The sequence below is a fragment of the Arachis hypogaea genome, chromosome 9 (assembly GCF_003086295.3).
Source record: "Arachis hypogaea cultivar Tifrunner chromosome 9, arahy.Tifrunner.gnm2.J5K5, whole genome shotgun sequence".
Lineage (NCBI taxonomy): Eukaryota > Viridiplantae > Streptophyta > Magnoliopsida > Fabales > Fabaceae > Arachis > Arachis hypogaea.
The window spans coordinates 65184713-65192240 of NC_092044.1; the positions used below are offsets into that span (position 1 = coordinate 65184713).

Here is a 7528-nt window from a genome sequence, read left to right on the forward strand (position 1 = left end):
GGAGAAGCATCTCTATCCCTGCCATTGGAGCAAACAACTTTGAGCTTAAGTCTCAATTAGTTTCTCTAATGCAACAGAATTGCAAGTTCCATGGACTTCCATTGGAAGATCCTCATCAGTTTTTAGCTGAGTTCTTGCAAATCTGTGACACTGTCAAGACCAATGGGGTTGACCCTGAGGTCTACAGACTTATGCTATTCCCTTTTGCTGTAAGAGACAGAGCTAGGATATGGTTGGACTCACAACCTAAAGAAAGCCTGAACTCTTGGGAAAAGCTAGTCAATGCCTTCTTGGCAAAGTTCTTTCCACCTCAAAAATTGAGTAAGCTTAGAGTGGAAGTCCAAACATTCAGACAAAAGGAAGGTGAATCCCTCTATGAAGCTTGGGAAAGATACAAACAATTGATCAGAAAGTGTCCTTCTGACATGCTTTCTGAATGGAGCATCATAGGTATCTTCTATGATGGTCTGTCTGAACTGTCCAAGATGTCATTGGATAGTTCTGCTGGAGGCTCTCTTCATCTGAAGAAGATGCCTGCAGAAGCTCAAGAACTGATTGAAATGGTTGCAAATAACCAATTCATGTACACTTCTGAAAGGAATCCTGTGAACAATGGGACAAATCAGAAGAAAGGAGTTCTTGAGATTGATACTCTGAATGCCATATTGGCTCAGAACAAAATATTGACTCAGCAAGTCAATATCATTTCTCAAAGTCTGTCTGGAATGCAAGCTGCACCAGACAGTACTAAGGACGCTTCATCTGAAGAAGAAGCTTATGATCCTGAGAACCCTTCAATGGAAGAGGTGAACTACATGGGAGAACCCTATGGAAACACCTATAATCCTTCATGGAGAAATCATCCAAATCTCTCATGGAAGGATCAACAGAGACCTCAACAAGGTTTCAACAATAATAATGGTGGAAGAAACAGGTTTAGCAATGGCAAGCCTTTTCCATCATCTTCTCAGCAACAGACAGAGAATTCAAAGCAGAGCCACTCTGACTTAGCAACCATGGTCTCTGATCTAATCAAAACCACTCAAAGTTTCATGACTGAAACAAGGTCCTCCATTAGAAACTTGGAGGCACAAGTGGGTTAGCTGAGTAAGAAAATTACTGAACTCCCTCCTAGCACTCTTCCAAGCAATACAGAAGAGAATCCAAAAGGAGAGTGAAAGGGGATTGACATGACCTACATGCCCAAATTTGGAAAGGAGGAAGAGGCATTGAGCACCACTGAGGAAGGCCTCAATGGACGTTCACTGACCTCCAATGAGTTCCCTAATGAGGAACCATGGGAATCTGAGGCTCACACTGAGACCATAGAGATTCCATTGGATTTACTTCTGCCATTCATGAGCTCTGATGAGTATTATTCCTTTGAAGAGCAAGTTTCCAAGTACCTTGGAGCAATCATGAAGCTAAATGACAAGTTATTTGGTAATGAGACTTGGGAGGATGAACCCCTTTTGCTCACCAAAGAGCTGGATAACTTGACTAGGCAGAGATTACCTCAAAAGAGACAGGACCCTGAGAAGTTCTCAATACCTTGTACAGTAGGCACCATGACCTTCAAGAAGGCTCTGTGTGACCTAGGGTCAAGCATAAATCTCATGCCTCTCTCTGTAATGGAGAAGCTAGGAATCTTTGAGGTGCAAGCTGCAAGAATCTCATTAGAGATGGCAGACAATTCAAAAAAACAAGCTTATGGGCTTGTAGAGGATGTTTTGGTAAAGATTGAAGACCATTACATCCCTGCTGATTTCATAGTCCTAGAGACTGGGAAGTGCATGGATGAATCCATCATCCTTGGCAGACCCTTTCTAGCCACAGCAAAGGCTGTGATTAATGTGGACAGAGGAGAATTGATCATTCAAGTGAATGAAGAATCCTTTGTGTTTAAGGCTCAAGGATATCCCTCTGTCACCATGGAGAGGAAGCATGAAGAGCTTCTCTCAAAACAGAGTCAAACAGAGCCCCCACAGTCAAACTCTAAGTTTGGTGTTGGGAGGCCACAACCAAATTCTAAGTTTGGTGTTGAACCCCCACATTCAAACTCTAAGTTTGGTGTTGGGAGGTTCCAACATTGCTCTGAGTATCTTTGAGGCTCCATGAGAGCCCACTGTCAAGCTACTGACATTAAAGAAGCGCTTGTTGGGAGGCAACCCAATGTTATATTTTATCTATTTTCCTTTATTATTTTATGTTTTCTGTAGGTTGATGATCATGAGAAGTCACAAAATCAGTTGAAAAAGCAAAAATAGAATGAAAAATAGAAAGAAAAATAGCACACCCTGGAGGAAGACCTTGCTGGCGTTTAAACGCCAGTAAGGGTAGCAAGTGGGCGTTTAACGCCCAGTCTGGCACCATTCTGGGCGTTTAACGCCAGAAAGGGGCACTAGACTGGCGTTAAACGCCAGGAAAGGGCAAGAAGTTGGCGTTAAACGCCAGAAATGGGCACCAGCCCGGCGTTTAACACCAGAATTGGCATAAAGAGCATTTTTGCTCGCCACTTGGTGCAGGGATGACTTTTCCTTGACACCTCAGGATCTGTGGACCCCACAGGATCCCCACCTACCCCACCACCCTCTCTCTTCTTCTTCACCCATTCACCAATCACCTCAACACCTCTTCCCCAAAAACCCCTCACCTATCAAATCCCATCTTTCTCTTCACCACTCACATCCATCCTTCATAAAACCTCACCTACCTCACCATTCAAATTCAAACCACTTTCCCTCCCAAACCCACCCTCCCATAACCGAACCCTACCCCTCTCTCCACCCCTATATAAACCCATCTTCACTCCTTCATTTTCACACAATCTAAACACTACTTCTCCCCCTTTGGCCGAACCACAAAGCCATCTCCATCTCCTCTATTTCTTCTTCTTCTACTCTCTTCTTTCTTCTTTTGCTCGAGGACGAGCAAATCTTTTAAGTTTGGTGTGGTAAAAGCATTGCTTTTTGTTTTTCCATAACCATTTATGGCATCCAAGGCCAGAGAAACCTCTAGAAAGAGGAAAGGAAAGGCAAAAGCTTTCACCTCCGAGTCATGGGAGATGGAGAGATTCATCTCAAGGGTGCATCAAGACCACTTCTATGAAGTTGTGACCTTGAAGAAGGTGATCCCCGAGGTCCCTTTCAAATTCAAAAAGAGTGAATATCCGGAGATCCGACATGAGATTCGAAGAAGAGGTTGGGAAGTTCTTACCAACCCTATTCAACAAGTCGGAATCTTAATGGTTCAAGAGTTCTATGCCAATGCATGGATCACCAAGAACCATGATCAAAATGTGAACCCGGACCCAAAGAATTGGCTTACAATGGTTCGGGGAAAATACTTAGATTTTAGTCCGGAAAATATAAGGTTGGCATTCAACTTGCCCATGATGCAAGGAGATGAACACCCTTACACTAGAAGGGTCAACTTTGATCAAAGGTTGGACCAAGTCCTCACAGTCATTTGTGAAGAGGGCGCCCAATGGAAGAGAGATTTAAGAGGAAAGCCGGTTCAATTGAGAAGGCATGACCTCAAGCCCGTAGCTAGGGGATGGTTGGAGTTTATCCAACGCTCAATCATTCCCACTAGCAACTGGTCTAAAGTTACTCTAGACCGGGCCATCTTGATTCATAGCATCATGATTGGAGAGGAAGTAGAAGTTCATGAGGTTATAGCCCAAGAACTTTATAAAGTGGCAGACAAGTCCTCTACCTTGGCAAGGTTAGCCTTTCCTCATCTCATTTGTCACCTCTGTTATTCAGTTGGAATTGACATAGAGGGAGACATCCCCATTGATGAGGACAAGCCCATCACTAAGAAAAGGATGGAGCAAACAAGAGATCCCACTCATCATGAAATCCCTGAGATGCCTCAAGGGATGCACCTTCCTCCACAAAACTATTGGGAGCAAATCAACACCTCCCTAGGAGAATTAAGTTCTAACATGGGACAACTAAGGGTGGAGCACCAAGAACATTCCATCCTCCTCCATGAAATTAGAGAAGATCAAAGAATCATGAGAGAGGAGCAACAAAGACAAGGAAGAGACATTGAGGATCTCAAGCACTCCATAAGATCTTCAAGAGGAAGAACAAGCCACCATCACTAAGGTGGACCCGTTCTTTAATTTCCTTGTTCTCTATTTTCTTGTTTTTCGAATTTTCATGCTTATGTTTATCTATGTTTGTGTCTCATGATCATTAGTGTCTTAGTGTCTATGCCTTAAAGTTTTGAATGTCCTATGAATCCATCACCTTTCTTGAATGAAAAATGTTCTTAATTGAAAAAGAGAAGAATTGCATGAACTTTAAATTTTATAACAGATTAATTATTTTGATGTGGTGGCAATACTTTTGTTTTTTAAATGTATGCTTAAACAGTGCATATGTCTTTTGAATTTGTTGTTCATGAATGGTTGGCTCTTGAAAGAATGATGAAAAAGGAGACATGTTACTGAGGATCTGAAAAATCATAAAAATGATTCTTGAATCAAGAAAAAGCAGTGAATACAAAAAAAAGAAGCGAAAAAAAAGGAGAAAGAGAAAAAGAAAGAAAAAGAAAGAAATTAAAGTGTGATCCAAGGTAAAAAGAGTGTGCTTAAGAACCCTGGACACCTCTAATTGGGGACTCTAGCAAAGCTGAGTCACAATCTGAAAAGGTTCACCCAATTATGTGTCTGTGGCATGTATGTATCCGGTGGTAATACTGGAAGACAAAGTGCTTTGGGCCACGGCCAAGACTCATAAAGTAGCTGTGTTCAAGAATCATCATACTTAACTAGGAGAATCAATAACACTATCTGGATTCTGAGTTCCTACAGAAGCCAATCATTCTGAATTTCAAAGGATAGAGTGAGATGCCAAAACTATTCAGAGGGAAAAAGCTAAAAGCCCCGCTCATCTTATTAATACTGATCTTCATAGATATTTTTGGAATTCATTGCATATTCTCTTCTCTTTATCTTATTTTATTTCTAGTTGCTTGGGGACAAGCAACAATTTAAGTTTGGTGTTGTGATGAGTGGATAATTTGTACGCTTTTTGGCATTGTTTTTAGTGTGTTTTTAGTATGTTTTAGTTAGTTTTTAGTATATTTCTATTAGTTTTTAGTTAAAATTCACTTTTCTGGACTTTATTATAAGTTTGTGTGTTTTTCTATAATTTCAGGTATTTTCTGGCTGAAATTGAGGGACTTGAGCAAAAATCTGATTCAGAGGCTGAAAAGGACTGCAGATGCTGTTGGATTCTGACCTCCCTGCACTCGAAGTAGATTTTCTGGAGCTACAGAAGCACAATTGGCGCGCTCTCAACGGCGTTGAAAAGTAGACATCCTGGGCTTTCTAGAAATGTATAATATTTCATACTTTGCCCGAGATTTGATGGCCCAAACCGGCGTCCCAAATAAGCTCAAAACTGCCCGGCGTTAAACGCCGGAACTGGCACAAGAATGGGAGTAAAACGCCCAAACTGGCACAAAAGCTGGCGTTTAACTCCAAGAGAAGTCTCTACACGAAAATGCTTCAATGCTCAGCCCAAGCACACACCAAGTGGGCCCGGAAGTGGATTTTTATGTCATTTACTCATCTCTGTAAACCCTAGGCTACTAGTTCTCTACAAATAGGACCTTTTGCTATTGTATTTTCATCTTTGGACATCTAGTTCTTAGATCAGATCTTGGTAGCTATCTTTAGTCTTATGCTATCTTAGATCATGGGGGCTGGCCTCTCGGCCATGCCTAGACCTTGTTCTTATGTATTTTCAACGGTGGAGTTTCTACACACCATAGATTAAGGTGTGGAGCTCTGCTGTACCTCGAGTATTAATGCAATTACTATTGTTCTTCTATTCAATTCAGCTTATTCTTGTTCTAAGATATTCATTTGCACCCAAGAACATGATGAATGTGATGATTATGTGACACTCATCATCATTCTCACTTATGAACGAGTGCCTGACAACCACTTCTGTTCTACAAGCAAACAAGGCTTGAATGTTTATCTCTTGGATCCCTTGATCGGAATCTTCGTGGTATAAGCTAGAATTGATGGCGGCATTCAAGAGAATCCGGAAGGTCTAAACCTTGTCTGTGGTATTCTGAGTAGGATTCAATGATTGAATGACTGTGACGAGCTTCAAACTCCTGAAGGCTGGGCGTTAGTGACAGACGCAAAAGAATCAATGGATTCTATTCCAACCTGATTGAGAACCGACAGATGATTAGCCATGCCATGACAGGGTGCGTTGAACATTTTCACTGAGAGGACGGGATTGTAGCCACTAACAACGGTGATGCCCAACATACAGCTTGCCATGGAAAGGAGTAAGAAGGATTGGATGAAGACAGTAGGAAAGCAGAGAGACGGAAGGGACAAAGCATCTCCATTCGCTTATCTGAAGTTCTCACCAATGAATTACATAAGTATCTCTATCTTTATTTTATGCTTTATTCGTATATCATCCATAACCATTTGAATCTGCCTGACTGAGATTTACAAGGTGACCATAGCTTGCTTCATACCAACAATCTCCGTGGGATCGACCCTTACTCGCGTAAGGTTTATTACTTGGACGACCCAGTTCACTTGCTGGTTAGTTGTGCGAAGTTGTGATAAATAGTTGAGATTGCAATTGAGCGTACCATGTTGATGGCGCCATTGATGATCACAATTTCGTGCACCACTAAGCCTGTTTCTTCCACCATTATTAAAGCCTTGTTGGGGCTTTTGTTGATCCTTCCATGAGAAATTTGGATGATTTCTCCATGAGGGGTTATAGGTGTTTCCATAAGTTTCACCCATGTAATTCACCTCTGCTATTGCAGGGTTCTCAGGATCTTAAGCTTTTTCTTCAGAAAATGCCTCTTTAGTACTGTTGGATGCATTTTGCCATCCATTCAGAGTTTGAGAAATCATGTTGACTTGCTGAGTCAACATTTTGTTCTGAGCCAATATGGCATTCAGAGCATCAATTTCAAGAATTCCCTTCCTCTGAGGCATTCCATTACTCACGGAATTCCGCTCAGAAGTGTACATGAAATGGTTATTTGCAACCATGTCAATAAGTTCTTGAGCTTCTGCAGGCGTTTTCTTTAGGTAAATGGATCCACCTGCAAAATGGTCCAGTGACATCTTGGAGAACTCAGATAGACCATAATAGAATATATCCAGAATGGTCCACTCTAAAAGCATGTCAGAAGGATACCTTTTGGTCATCTGCTTTTATCTTTCCCAAGCTTCATAGAGGGATTCACCATCTTTTTGTTTGAATGTCTGAACATCCACTCTAAGCTTGCTCAGCTTTTGAGGAGGAAAGAACTTAGCCAAGAAGGCCGTGACCAGCTTATCCCAAGAGTCCAGGCTATCTTTAGGTTGTGAGTCCAACCACGTTCTAGCTCTGTCTCTTACAGCAAAAGAGAAAAGCATGAGCCTGTAGACTTCAGGATCTACTCCATTAGTCTTAACAGTCTCATAGATCTGCAAGAACTCAGTTAAAAACTGATAGGGATCTTCTGATGGAAGTCTATG

At 41.7% G+C, this 7528-nt stretch overlaps 1 non-coding gene across 1 annotated transcript; it reads right to left on the minus strand.

Moving 5' to 3' along the window:
• Positions 1-323: 323 nt before the first annotated feature.
• LOC112713713 (small nucleolar RNA R71) lies at positions 324-431 on the minus strand. The gene has a single exon (XR_003158682.1). It is a non-coding gene; the product is annotated as a small nucleolar RNA R71 (small nucleolar RNA).
• Between the last annotated feature and the right edge of the window lie 7097 nt (positions 432-7528).